Source organism: Bos indicus, chromosome 7 (genome assembly GCF_029378745.1).
Source record: "Bos indicus isolate NIAB-ARS_2022 breed Sahiwal x Tharparkar chromosome 7, NIAB-ARS_B.indTharparkar_mat_pri_1.0, whole genome shotgun sequence".
Taxonomy (NCBI): Eukaryota; Metazoa; Chordata; class Mammalia; order Artiodactyla; family Bovidae; genus Bos; species Bos indicus.
In genome coordinates, this window is record NC_091766.1 from 11,215,368 (window position 1) to 11,230,295 (window position 14,928).

General features: G+C 50.6%; 1 long non-coding RNA gene and 1 other non-coding gene across 2 annotated transcripts; one reads left to right on the forward strand and one right to left on the reverse strand.

Moving 5' to 3' along the window:
• Window positions 1–2,939: 2,939 nt before the first annotated feature.
• TRNAC-ACA (transfer RNA cysteine (anticodon ACA)) lies at window positions 2,940–3,011 on the reverse strand. Its single transcript has one exon. It is a non-coding gene; the product is annotated as a tRNA-Cys (tRNA).
• Window positions 3,012–10,630: 7,619 nt separating this feature from the next.
• On the forward strand, window positions 10,631–14,195 carry LOC139184062 (uncharacterized). Its single transcript, XR_011567490.1, has 2 exons — window positions 10,631–10,905; window positions 11,046–14,195. It is a non-coding gene; the product is annotated as an uncharacterized lncRNA (long non-coding RNA).
• Window positions 14,196–14,928: the final 733 nt, after the last annotated feature.

The following is a 14,928-nucleotide window of genomic DNA, read 5'->3' on the forward strand; positions in this document are numbered from 1 at the left end:
AATAGAGGAAGTGACAGATCACAGGTAAGGAAACAGGCTGTCAGAGGCAAAGTCACCCACTCAGTGTCTGCCAGCAGAAAGGGATGGAGGCAGAATTCAAATCCAGGCTGCTCTGTCTACGGAGCTTGAAAAAATGTCTCCAGGAAAAAAAAAAAAATGTCTCCAGGGACTTCCCTAGTGGTCCAGTGGTTAAGAATCCACCTGCCAATGTAGGGGACACGAATATGATCCCTGCTCAGGGAAAATCCCATGTGCCGAGGAGCAAGTAAGCCCTCGAGCTCCAATTACTGGAGCCCAGGTGCCCTAGAGCCCAAGCTCTGTAACGAGAAGCCACAGCCATGAGAAAGCCGAGAGCTACAGCTAGAGAGCAGCCCCACTCACCATAACTAGAGAAAGTCTGTGTAACGAAGACTCAGCGCAGCCAGAAAATAAAATTAATTAATTAATATTCTAAAAATGTCACCAGCCTGCCTCTCTGAGGCTGCCCCTGCGTCCCCCACTAGCCCCCAAAGTGTCCCACCAGCCTTCCACAACCTTCCCCCTCAACCCAGCCCCTGAGAGCAGCAATCATGCAGAGGTACTGGTTTTACCATCATCCAACCAGAGCTCCCTTCCAAAGTGGGAACTGAGGCCTCCTAGGCATCCAGGTAGCCCCCCCAAAAGGTCACCATCACCCAAGGGCTCGAAAAGCACTGGCAACTCTAGTGAAAGTCCAGGCGCCCTCCACAGATGCAGCCTAATTACACCAACAGGGCCTAGCCAGGCAGCTCCTGGGCCAGGAGGCTTCCTCCAGCAGCTTCCGCTTCAAGGAGGCACCAGAGAAGTGCAGCTTGCCAGTTCTGAAATCCTCATCCAGCCCCTGTGGGAACGGTGGGAGGCCTCGGCCAGCCTGACCAGGAGGGGCCCTTTACCTGGGCTTTGTAGCCACATCGGTGGATTCCCAGATGGGGAGAGGAACAGGCAGTGTCCTGGCATGCTAGCAGGCACAGGGAAAGAAGTGCCTGCCTGCCCTTCCCAGGGGGATTCATATATATATATATATATATATATATATATATATATATATATATACACACATATACACACATACATACACACACACACACACACACACACACGTGTGTGTGTGTGTGTGTGTGTGTGTGTGTGTGTGTGAGAGAGAGAGAGAGAGACACCACACTGCCCCTCCTCTGTTACAGGGGGCCGAGAAGCTCCCCCTACCTCAAAGCTTCCCAGGCTTCCCAGGTTTGATTCCTGCAAGCTAAACCCTGCCTGGGGCCTCCCTGCCCAGAAAGGGCAGGAAAGGAGAGTTAAGGAGGATTTAGAGACCCGCCCACCTGCTGAGAGATTAGATGAGATCAATATACAGAGAGCTGGGCCAAGATCCCCTGGAGGGGCTCGTTAAGACCCGTGACCCTGAGAGGTAATTAACAGGCTTGCAGGGGTTGGGCGGGAGTACCACCCCACCCCCACCCAAGTACTCAAGCAGCCCCCAAATCGAGGGCTGGAGTCCCGGCTCCCTCCTTACTCCTCCACACCAGCCCTCGGTTCGGAATCTGGGTCTCATCCAGGTATGCTCCTGGGGTAGTCTGGAGGGAATCATGCGAATAGTCACTATCGTTTATTGGGTGCTTGCTGTGTGCCGCTACCTGTCACACAGTTCTGACCACAATCTGGGAGCAGTCACTAACACAATATCTACTTTTCAGACGGGGCACAGAAAAGTGGAGGAGCTTGTCCAAGGTCACATCACCAGTAAATGATGAAGACTTCCGTGGTCAGAGGATGAGATGGTTGGATGGCATCACCGACTCGGTGGACATGAGTTTGAGTAAGCTCCAGGAGTTGGTGATGGACAGGGAAGCCTGGCGTGCTGCAGTCCGTGGGGTCGCAAAGAGTTGGACAGGGCTGAGCGACTGAACTGAACTCCCTGGTGGTCCGGTGATTAAGAATCCATCTGTCAATGCAGGGGACACGGGTTCTATCCTTGGCCCGGGAAGACCCCATACCCCGCAGGGCAACTAAGCCGGCGCACCACAACTTCTGAGCCTGCGCTCTAGAGCCCTTGAACCGGAACTACTGCGCCTGAACGCTGCAGCTACTGAAGTCCATGCGCCTAGAGCCTGTGCTCCACAACAAAGGAAACTGCCGCAACGAGAAGCCAGGGCACCACAACAGAGAGCGGCCCCCACTCGAGGCAACTAGAGAAAGCCCACAAAGCAACAAACACCTGTGCAACCAAAAATAAAAATAATTAATTTTAAAAAAAAGTGATGAATCTGGGATTCAAATCCAGGCCCTTGGGAACCAAAGCTTGGGCCCCCACCCTTGTGAACTACAGTTTCTTTTACTTTCTCTGCATCCCCTGACCTGCTCAGACTGCTAGACAAGGTAACACCAATAACACCACCATATCGTCCCCAGTCATTTTTATGGCACCTTTAACCACTTAGAAGTCAACTGAGCATCCAGATGAAAGGAAAAAGTAGCTAGGCAATGAAGCACGTACTACCAGCCAAAGCACATAGCCCAGAAGGTCTATAAGCTCCAGGAAGATGGGGATCCCATTAATCTTACCTTGAGAAGCATAAAGACCAGCATGGGGTGAGTGGTCAGTATCTTTTAGTGGAGATGAATCGGACTCATGGTTGTGGCCCTGACATATAGCCTATGTACTCATAGAATGGCAACCCACTCCAGTGTTCTTGCCTGGAGAATCCCAGGGACGGCAGAGCCTGGTGGGCTGCTGTCTCTGGGGTCACACAGAGTCGGACACGACTGAAGCGACTTAGCAGCAGCAGCAGCAGTGATAGTGAAGTCACTCAGTCGTGTCCGACTCTTTGCGACCCCATGGACAGTAGCCAACCAGGCTCCTCCGTCCATGGGATTTTCCAGGCAAGAGTACTGGAGTGGGTTGCCATTTGCTTCTCCAGGGGATCTTCCCAGCCCAGGGATCGAACCCGGGTCTCCTGCGTTGTAGGCAGACGCTTTACCATCTGAGCTACCAGGGAAGTCACATTTACTCATAGTTTAGACATAATAATAACTACCATAATAGTTGGTTATGTTAAATGAGCGAAGGGAACTAATCAAGGTGGACAAACCAACAGTGATGAAGGCAAGAGATGGGAGGAAATCTTGCCTGAGTCTGGATTCCTTCTTTTGTAAAATGGGTTATCATAAGGGTTACTGAAAGGTGTATCTTTCAAGTGTCTAGCATGGTGCTTGTCACTTAAATATTAACTTGAATTTTTGAGGAGGCCAGTGTGAAAACTACGAAAACAGACACAAAATCTCAAAAAGCATGGCAGCCTAGGAACAACCTTATGAGGTTTGAGGAGAGCTATTGAACAAGATCAGAACTTGTTTCCGCCACAAAAAGCAGGACTAAGATCCTGTTATTTACAGAAAGCCTAATGGGGATTTGAAAAACTACCTATAACATTGATATAAGTAACAAGAGCTGACATCTATCAGCTCCAGGGCATTTGTACCTCCCTGCAATTGAATGAAATGGGTACTGTAATAATGCCATTTATAGAGAAGGAAATGGAAGCTCAGAAAAGTGAAGAAACTTCCCCAAAGTCGCCCAGCATACAGTGGTCAGGCTGGGACAAGTCCCAGCTCTGTCTGACCCCAAATCCTGCCCTGAGAAAGATTAAAAGGATAAACACCTGAAGATCAACAGTGATTTCCTCAAGGCCAGAAGTTTGGGCAGAATTTATTGTCTTCTGGTATACACGGAGTATGTTTCCTGACTGTAATAAGAAAAAAGCCAAATATTAAAAAAATTCTCCCTAAATATAGGTAAGAGGAAAGTTCAAGAGGAAGAAGACTTTTTGGTTAGGGTCCCCACGGGAAGGACAGGAAAGCCTGGCGTCCTGCAGTCCATGGGGTCGAAAAGAGTCGGACATGACTTAGCGGCTGAACAACCGCATGGAAAGCAGACTCTGAAATTTAGGGATGAGACTTAAGGTCTGTTATAAAGATTCAGGAAAGGCCCTTCCTGGATGTCCAGTGGTTAGGGCTCCAAGCTTCCACTGCAGGGGGCACGGGTTCAATTCCTGGTTGGGAAACTAAGATCCTGTAGGCCTCATGGTGTAGCTAAAAAAAAAAAAAAAGTTTAAGGAAGCTGTAGGAAAAGTTCCTTCATGCAACCTGGGGCCCGGTGAGGTTGGGGAACCATTACCACCCCTGGGAGCAGTGGTTTCTGGTCAGGGGAGTGACCAGTTTGCAGGACAGGCTTAGAGCTATCCCCCCGCCTCTCCCATCCACCATCACCTACTGGGTACCTCCTGAATCCACTGGAAGCCAGAGGACCAGGGAGACTCCAATCCACTCCAGCATCCCAGGCTGGATGGAGGGGAATGAAAGTGGGTCTTTTTTTTTCAATTTGGTTGTGCCGGGTCTTAGTTGCAGCACATGGCATCTTTAGTTGAGGCATGCAGGATCTTTTAGCTGTGTCATATGAATTAGTAAAGCCATGTGGGATATAGTTCCCTGACCAGGGATCGAACCCAAGCCCTCTGCATTGTGAGCCTGAAGTCTTATCCACTGGACCACCAGGGGAGTCCTGAAAGTGGGTCTTGAAGGCCACATGGGAACTAATTTATCCTACCTCATATCCCCTGGTTGTTTAAGAGTCAACTCTGGTGGCTCAGACGGTAAAGCGTCTGCCTACAATGCGGGAGATCCAGGTTCAATCCCTGGGTCGGGAAGATCTCCTGGAGAAGCAAATGGCAACCCACTCCAATATTCTTGCCTGGAGAATCCCACAGACGGAGGAGCCTGGTAGGCTGCAGTCCATGGGGTCGCAAAGAGTCGGACCCGACTGAGTGACTTCACTTTCACATATCCCCTCTGGAATGTAAATGAGCAAGGGACAGGATCAGGAAGCCATCCAGACACAAGTCCTGAAGCAGCTGTGACTCTTAACATACAGGAAGTGAGAAGGAGGCAGAGGGCAGGCAGCCCTTCTCTGTACCCTCAGTGGGGGGCCATGGGTCCATTTTAGAGCTGTCAGCTTGGGTGGTTCAAGGGTCCAGGATTACTAAGAGTCTGGGGAATGCTCTCATTTCCAAGAGTGCTCAAACCTCAGTTCCCTAATCCATGAAATGGGTATAACCATGGCTATGCCACAAAGTCACTGTGAGAGTTCGCTACATCATTACACATAAAAGGACCGGGACCATAAAAACGGTAATAGACGTATTGAGTGACAGTTGTGTGCTACAAGTTGTTTAATCGCTTTTCCCGTGTTAATCCACTTAAGTCTCACAATAACACTATAAAGTAGGATTTAGAGATTCAGTTTTGTGAAAGTGGAAATAGGAAGGTTAAAGAATGAGCTGAGGCCCCACAGTGAGGCTGCTGGACCCTTGACCTTCCTTTACCAAATGCAGTGCTTTTTCTACCCACAACCCCATAACTCCCATGGAAAAGAACAGGTGAACAAATGGAAGAATGTCAGAGCTGGAGAAAGACTATATTTTCTTGGGCTTTTCTTGGAGCTGGTGGCGGGTGGCGGTGGGTGGCTAGTATAATAACCCAGGGACCACGTGTACCCATCCCTCTCCTTAAAAAAAAAAAAAGTGTTTATTTATTTGGCTGCACTGGGTCTTACTTGCAGCATACGGGACATTTGGTTGAGTCATGTGGGACCTAGTTCCCTGACCAGGAATCAAACCAGGCCCCTTGCATTGGGAGCTTGGAATCTTAGCCATTGGACCAACAGGGAAGTCCCCTTCCTCTCCCTTCTTAACCATTGAGTTCCACTCAGACCTTTCTTGCCAAATCAGGGAGGGGTTTGGGGCAAAACTGGTAGGGGGAAGCATCTTTTTCAAGATCAGAGGAAGGGGGCTTCCCCTCTCCTGATTCTCATTTCACTTTTATCGGGGAAAAGCACCCCCGCCATGCGATGAGATGAAGCAATGGTTCCTGGGGGCCTCGTGGCCCCATTGCCATAGCAACCAGATTCACTAGCAGTTTCTGGTACAGAAACATTGCTTGGACCCACAGCTTGGGCTGGAGAAGTTGAGGGGTAGAAAAGAAACTTTAAGAGCTTTCTTTTGCTCTGAGACTGGACCACTTACTCTTCAGGGCCAGTGGAGACTAGAAGTCCAAGTCCCAGGACACGGGGGAGAGGCACTCCCACCCTCGGCCCCCACTCCTGAATCTGGGGCAGCTGCTTAAATTTTCCAACTTTTGTCTGCACCAAAGACTGTTGTGAAACATCTGAGGAGGGAAGTGTCAGGCAGGATTCACTCAGCATATAGGTCACTTATAGCTCTAGGGGACTTTTTCTTTTGTTTTGCACTTTTCCTTTCCTTCCCTTTGAATGAGGTATAATTTGCATAAGGTAAAGTGATCAGATGTTGTTTCAGCTTGATGAATTTTTGTGTGTCTATACCACCCAGCTCAGGAGAGGTCAGGTCCATTCTTCCAGAAAGTTCCCTTACGCCCTTTCCTGAAACTCAGTATTCCCCAATCTGACTCTATCATCACGGGTTAGTTTTACTTGTGCTTGAACTTCATGTAAGTGGAACCGTGTGTCCTCTTCTGTATCTTGTGTCTTTCATGTTATATTCAACCTCTGGTGTTATTAGCCTGTTCTTTTTTGTTGTTGTATTTTGTTGTAAGGATTACTGTTTCCTTGCTCTACTGTTGATGGATATTTGAATTGTTTGCAATAATTGGTTACTGTGACTAAAGCTGCTATGAACATTCTTATATGTGTCTTTTGGGAAACACAAGTTCACATGTCTGTTGGGTAAGTACCCAGGAGTAGAACTGGTGGGTAGTAAGGCAGGTGTTACGTGTAGTCTTAGGAGATAGTGCTAGTTTTCCAAAGTGGTTATAGCGTTTCACGTTCCCACCAAGAGTGCATCAAGATTCCAGCTTCTCCACATTCTGTCAACAACACTTAGCATTAGCAGTTTTTCATTCTAGCCATTCTGGTGAGTCTGGTATTTCATTGTGGTTTTATTTACATTTCTGTGATGACCAATGACACTAAGCATTTTCCCAAAAGCTTATTGGCCATTTTGATAACTGTCATTTCAACTCTGCTATCAGTTTGGTTTTCTTGATTTGTAGATACTCTTTATATATTCCGAATATGAGTCCTTTGTCAGATATCAGTTCAGTTCAGTTCAGTCGCTCAGTGTCCAACTCTTTGTGACCCCACGGACTGCAGCACACCAGGGTTCCCTGTCCAACACCAACTCCCAGAGCGTGCTCAAACTCAAGTCCATCAAGTTGGTGATGCCATGCAACTATCTCATCCTCTGTCGTCCCTTCCTCCTCCTGCAAATTTCTTCCTTCTGGAAGAACATGTCCTACTCCGAATTTTCTCCCCAGATTTTGGGCTGGGAGTGACCACAAGAACAAGATTATCCTTTCCTAGTTCCATCATCATGAAGAAAGCAGGTGCCCTGCTTTATTGAATATCTGTGATATGTCAAGGACTTTACATCAGTGAAAAGTGAAAGTGTTGGTTGCTCAGTTGTGTCCAACTCTTTGGGACCCCATGGACTGTAACCCTCCAGGCTTCCCTGTTTATGGAATTCTCCAGGCAAGAATACTAGAGTGGGTTGCCCTTTCCTTCCTCAGGGGATCTTCCTTACCCAGGAATAGAACCTGGGTCCCCTACACTGCAGGCAGATTCTTTACCATCCGAGCCACCAGGGAAGCTCAAAATCAACACGTCCTGCTGGGATACGAACCCAGGATCTCCTATTTACATCAGTCATACCCTTAAATAGTCACAACATTCTTATTTATTTAACTTACTTATTCAACACATATCTGAAAATCGAACAGGTGCCAGAAATTGTTGGACACAATGAGAACAGGAGTCAGGGTCTAAAAAGAGACTGTGTTCCAGTGGCAAGTGGTGAGGCATACTGTACACATGAAAATACAAAACCAAGGCAGGATCAGAGGGCGGAGGGTGCTGGAAAAGTGGTGGATGGAGAGCAACTGGGGTGGTGGGGAAGATCCCATGGAGGTGAGATGGAGCTGGGGCTTGAAGATGAAAGTCAAACCAGCTATGTAAAATCTAGGGGGAACAGCGCCTCCAGAGGTGGGGAAACAGCTAGCACAAAGGCTCAGTGGGGCCGAAGTGGAGTAAGAAATGGGAGAGCGATCCAGAAGAGGCTGAGTGAAGGATTTAGATTGAATCTAAGAGCCGTGGGGATGGACTACAGCGTCCTGAATACTCAGTCCTGACAGCAGAGAGGGTTGAAGCAGGGAGTTCAAGGCAGAGGCAACTGTGATAAGCCAAGTAATCCTGACAGGGACAGGACAAGGGTGTGGGACACAGAAATGGGAAGAAGTAAGTGAATTCAGGCTCTATTTGAAGCCAGTTATTATGGACAGAGGAGCCTGGCAGGCTACTGGCCATAGGGTCGCAAAAAGTCAGATACAACTGAAGCGACTTAGCATGCATGCACATTATCATCCACAATTTGGAGGGAACAGAATCTCAGAGAGGTCAAGTGACTTGCCCAAGGTCACACAGCTCAGAAATGGGGAACAGGGAAGAAAATTCAAGCCTGACTTGTCAATTATATGAAAGATGTCAGGTTCTGGGCGGAGTGACCTCAGGAGACCCAGAGGTGGGGATCCAGGGTGCTGGTGGGGTACGGGAGGGGGCCTCAGACCCAGAAAATCTACCTGTCCTTAAGTTGGACCCTGCTTGTCCCTGGACTGCAGGGCTGGTAAGCAGCAAGCTACAAATTGAACGGAGACCCAGTGACCAGACGTATGAGAGGTGACCCAAACTAGTCTGGACCCCGTACAGCCAGTGTAGACCATTTAGAGATGACAGGGGCCATGGGTCGTCAGAGACCCTGGAAGTCCCGCCCGATCCTTGTGGGGAGGAGGAGGTTGGGCGCTGCGGCTGCCAGCCCCATTAGCACCAACGTCATTATCCTAGATTTATGTGTATAATTTTTCTCCCCCCACTCCAACCCCCAATAGCTCTAGCATCTCCCCTGGCTGCAAACTAGACTCCCCCGGAAACAGCCGGGGAGCTGCCGGCTTCGCGGTCATTAGCACGCAGGGAAGGGGGTGTGGGAGGAGGGAGCAGTCAGCACGAGGAGGTGGGTACGGGGAGAAGACGAGAGAGGAGGAGGGAGGCAGCAAACGGAAAGGAAGGGAGTGAGGTAGCAAGATGGAAGAGAAGAGGGGAAGGAAACTGGGCCGGGAGGGGAGGAGGAGGCACAGCGGGTTCTGGGAGCGGGCGTGTCCCAGACGGCGTGGCAGCAGAAAGCGGGTCCCAGGGGCAACCCAGGATCTCCAGAGCCTTTTCCGGCCAATGCCGACGAGGGGCTCCTTCAGTTCAGGAGTTACTAGAAAACCAGAAGCCCGAAACCCCTTCTTCTAGGAATCAACGCCCAAGGCTGGCTGCCGGGTCCCCGGCGCCCCCCACGGCCGAGCGAGCCCGCGGGGGCTGCCCCTTAAGAGCCCAAGCCTCCGGGTGGTGGTCGGGGAGGGGGGCCAAGGCCCCTCCATTCCGAGGGAAATCAATGCCGCGTTAATGTAAGATTTCCAGGCCGGGGGCAGGAGGCGCTTCATAAAAGATGTATTGTTTCGACCGCACGCGCTCCTCTCCGGCATCCTGCAAGATGGCGGCGGCCCCGGCGGAGGGGAGGGCGCGGAGCCGAGCCCGCCGGCCCAGGGAGAGGGGGTGGCAGGAGCGGGGAGTGCGGCCCTCTCTCCAGCTGGGGAAAGTGGGCAGAGATGGAGGAAGGGAGGAGAGAGAGAGGGAGGGAGGGAAGGGGCTGGGAGAACGAAGGGGAGGCGGGAGCAGGGCCGGCGGGCTGGGGACGGGTGGCGGGGAGGGCGGTACTGAGGGGGGCGAGGATGGCTGGGAACCGGAAGGAGGGAAAAGAGAGGCCGCCCGAGGAGGTGGCGCCGAGAGTGACAGGAGAGCACGCCGGAGCTGGGGGTGGGAGACAGGCTGGGGAGGTGAGGAGCGGGGAGGGCGGGGGCCGGGAAGGGAGGTGAGCTGGAGTGGGCGGGGCGAGGGAAGGAGGCAGTGAAAGAAAATGGGAGCAGGAGGCAGAGCGGCGCCTGGACCGGAGGGAAGGGCCACCCCACCCCACCCCAAGCTGTCGCGGGGCTCCTCCCCGCCCTCCAGCCCAGGCCCCCCGCCGGCTCATTGCTGGTTCCTATGCACTGTCCCCACCCCAAGACTCGAGCCTAGGAGCCCCCCCTTCAAGGAGGTGGCTGCACCCCATTGGCCTGTCTCCTAACCCTCTTGTCCTGGCACCAGGGGTGGCAAACGAAGAGGGAACAACCTCCTCCATCCGTCTCTCTCTGGGCATCCTGCCCTGCCCAGGGACTGGCATGGGGCAATACCCCCAGTGTCCCCCAACTCAAGGCCTCCAGGGTTGACCCCAAAGAGCCCCCTTAGCGGGAAGGAGGTTTGGGTACATCTACATCCATCCTACCTTCTGGAGAGGCATGCGGAGGTTCCAGAGAGGGGAAACTGCGGCAGAAGAGAGCCAAAGTCACAGTATGGACCGCCTCACCCCTCCCAAGTGTCCCACCCTTAATGCCCCCCAGTACCCCCACCACCCGGCTCCTGGCCTACTCCCCATCCTCCGTGGCAACCACGGTGAGTTTCAAGGCCCCCTCCCCCTCTTCCAACCTTCCTGCTTCACCATAGGGGAGCTCCCAAACGCCTGAAAATATCTTTAAATTAGGAAAAAGAGCTAAGCCGCCAGGGTCCTTTGGTCTGCTAAAGGAGGAGCAAAGGCCACGGGCGCCCCCTCCCACCCCCCCTTACTCTGGTTTTGCATTTGAAGCCCAGACAGAGGATCCAGCTGGAACAATGACGGGGGCCTGCCCAGCCAGCCCCAGCTGCTTCCTTTTCAGTGGCCCTGTGCCCCCTGCCAGGTGTGCCAAAATTAGAATGGCTCCCTTCTCGGGCCCTTTTCATCCCCCTCTCCCCCTCTGTCCCCCTCCCCTCCCCCCGGGGGCTCCTGGGGTTTCCGAAGCACTAATGAAGCTCACATCCCTGCCTTTTCTTTAAGCAGATCCTGCCTAGGGGAACTGGAGTCTGGGTCCACGATGGAAATCTGCCCTTGAAGAACTGCCCCCAGGGATGGATTCCAGTGCTATGCTCCACGTAGCACCTTCCCTACCCCACTTCCTACTCCTCAAGCCCCTCTAGGTCCTGGTGACATCCACTCCTCCAGCCAGCCCTCCCAGCCTGCTGGCACTTGCTCCCTACTGTTTCCCATGGGGTTGGGCAGTGGGATCTGGCTGCCTAGGTTCAGATCCAGGCCTCACCTCTTTCTGCCTGTATTCCCCCCACCCCCGGCAGCTTGGTTAACCATTCAGAGCCTCAGTGTCCCCATCTGTCAAACGAGGGTAGCTTTGAAAACCTATGGCATGAGACTTTGATGATGCTGAAAGGTCATATGTGCAAACTGGGTAGAGGAATCCTAGGCCTGTTGCTAGAGCCACCCCGGCTCCTCACGTGTGCCAAGCTGCTTCAGTGGTGTCCGATCCTGCTTCAGTGGTGTCCGATCCTTTGTGAACCCGTGGACTGTAGCCCACCAGGCTTCTCTGTCCATGGGGATTCTGCAGGCAAGAATACAGGAGTGGGTTGCCATGTCCTCCTCCAGAGGATCTTCCTGACCCAGGGATCAAACTCAAGTCTCTGACATCTCCTACATTGGCAGGCAGGTCCTTTACCACTAGCGTCACTTGGGAAGCCCTTATACTGGCCCCTCACTAAACCCCAAACACACCCGGCATGCTCCTACCTCTAGGCTTCCCACTGGATGTTCCTTCCAGATGTCCCCACGGCTCCCTCTTCCCTTTACTCACATCTGGGCTAGTGTGCCGCCTCCTCAGAAGGACCCTCCCAAGCCATCGCCAGGCTGTTTGCCATCACTCGTTTGTCACCACCTGGCATTATATTACTTACCCGAGCTTAGGCTCCGCAACCCAAGGGCCCTGGCTTCACAGTTATTGGCTGTGTGACCTTGGGCATGTTACTTAACTTCTCTGAACTTCAATCCCCTCATTTTTAAAATGGGGATAGTAATAAACTGGTCTCATACAACTGTTGGGTGAATAAGTGACTTAGCAGATGGAAAACCTTCAGAACAGTGCGTGGCCCACACTAGGTGGTATTCCCAAAACTAATTTTGTTTCTCTTATTTTTGAGTACCCTCTCTCCTTCCCTCCCAGCCCCACCCCCAACTAGAATGTATGCCCTCCTGAGGGCTAATACTTCAGGGGGCAGTCTTTGTTTTATTCACTGCTCTATTCTCAGTACTCAAATGACCTGGTATCTAATAGATGCTCAATACTTGTTTGTTAAATGAATAAAAGAGGTTCTACTGGACCTGTCCGAGTCTCAGTTTTCTCATCTGTAAAATGGGATGATAATAGCATGTACTTCACAGATGTTGAGGATTCCATGAAATAAGCGCTATTAACTATTTTTTGCAGTAATTCAGTGAGTCTACAAACATAATACCTAGTATTAATACTCAGTACACAATGTAATTGTGTATTATATATGTAATTGTATATTATATAATATTGTATATAATATATAATTGTAGATCTAGAAGCAGGGAGAATTATGAGAGATACCTTTTACTGCCTCCAACACTCTTGGTTTCTTCCTTTGCTAACAGAGTATTTGCTCTGATTAGTTGGCAGATTCCCTGTCCTCTGCTTTCTGCCCAGCCTCCCTTGCTTCTCATTGGCCATAAGTGTGGCTGAGTGACACATTTCTAGCCAATGAAACCCAAGCCAAAGTTGGCTGAGGGGTTCAGGGGAGGATGAGCCTATTATATGAGCCTCCATTGCCTTATGGGAGAAGGTAATGGCAACCCACTCCAGTACTCTTGCCTGGAGAATCCCATGGATGGAGGAGCGGGTAGGCTGCTGTCCATGGGGTCGCTAAGAGTCGGATATGACTGAGTGACTTCATTTTCACTTTTCACTTTGATGCATTGGAGAAGGAAATGGCAACCCAGTCCAGTGTTCTTGCCTGGAGAATCCCAAGGATGGGGGAGCCTGGTGGGCTGCCGTCTATGGGGTCGCTAAGAGTCGGACAGGACTGAAGCGACTTAGCAGCAGCAGCAGCCATTGCCTTATATATAAAATGGGGATTAACAACAGCAACGAGCTGGGGTGAAGATCACACAACTGATCTAGAGGGATCTAGGTGACCATGGGAATCTAAGTGGTGTTAGCCGTTGGTTTCCAGCAGCACCAAACTCCAGATTGTCTGGTGACAAAAAGGCAACTTTTTGTTTAAGCCACTGCTGTTCAGGTATTTTTATATTTGCAGCCCAATGTATTCCCATATAATGACACTGAATTTTTCTGGATCTCCAAAAATACTCAGGATAGGGTTTTGTTGCTTAGTCACTAAGTCATATGTAACTCTTTGCAACCCCATGGACTGTAGCCTGCCAGGCTCCTCTGTCCATGGGGTTTTCCAGGCAAGAATACTGGAGTGGGTTGCCATTTCCTCCTCCAGGGGATCTTCCCAACCTAGGGATTGAACTCAGTCTCCTGCATTGGCAGGCAGATTCTTTACCACGGAGCCACCAGGGATAGGGTAGCTGTTTATTAACATTTTTATGTTAACAAAATATAGATTGAGACTCAGGCACTGCAACATTAAAAAAAGAAAAAAAATGGAGAAGTGTGTGCATTTAACTGGGCCCCTGTGCAGCCCAGGAAGAGGTGATAAGAAACAGTCTATAAGGGAAGGAGAGAGTTACAAGGTAAATTGTGTCCCCCCCTCCAAAAAAAATACATGTTAAAGTCCTAACTCCCAGTACCTCTGAATGTAACCTGATTTGGAAAGAAGGTTGTTGCAGATGTGTGTAGTTAAAATGATGTCATGCTGGAGTAGGGTGGGACCTTAATCCAATATGACTGAATTATATTATACATTTCTTCTAAGGAAAGAGACAGACACACAACGGGAGAATGCTACGTGGTGAAGGAGACAGCCTGGAGTGATGTGTCTGCAAGCCAAGGAATGCCAAGGATGGCTGACAACCACGAGAAGCTGGGAGAGGCGTGGAGAGAGCATCCCCTAGAGACCTCCGGGAGAGCGGGGCCCTGCTGACACCTTGATTTCAGAGTTCTGATGTCCAGAACTGTGAGATGATATATTCCTTTTAAAAATTTTTTTTTGCTATTTATTTATTTATGGCTGTACTGGGTCTTCGTGGCTGCACGTGCGTTTTCTCTAGTTGTGGCGAGTGGGAGCTACTCTGTTGCAGTACACAAGCTTCTCATTGTGGTGGCTTCAGCTCCGTGAAAGTGTTAGTGGCTCAGTCATGTCCGACTCTTTGTGACCCCATGAACTGTAGACCTTCAGCCTCCTATGTCCATGGAATTCTCCAGGCAAGAATACTGGAGTGGGTAGCAATGCCCTTCTCCAGGGGGTCTTCCTGACCCAGGAATCAAACCAGGGTCCCCTGCATTTCGGGCAGATTCTTTACTGTCTGAGCCACCAGTGAAGCCTTTCAGCTCAATGACTTGGAGCAAATCTTTTGCCCACTCCTGGCTTTTGTATGCTTAGCACTCTCTGCAGTCCCAAGGCATAAAGGTGGACAACAGGGGTCCTCTGTCCCATGGACATGGCATCACTTCACATACTGCGAAGCCCTTCCAGCCTTCCAGAATCTCCCCAGGCAGAATTAATGCATTCCAAGTGCCTCAGTGCAGGGTTAGGTGGCTGCTGTCATTACTGAGAATTTAAGGCTATTGATGTCCTTGTTTCTCCAGCAAGTCAAGAACCTCCCTGAGAGCAAGAAATGGCCTTTCATTGATGCAGCCCAGTGTGACAGAACTATCTTCTGGTAAAACAAAGGGGTGTAACTCCCTTTAGGTGCACAGGCACTCAGTAATGTCCATCTGGTCAAAAGCAAG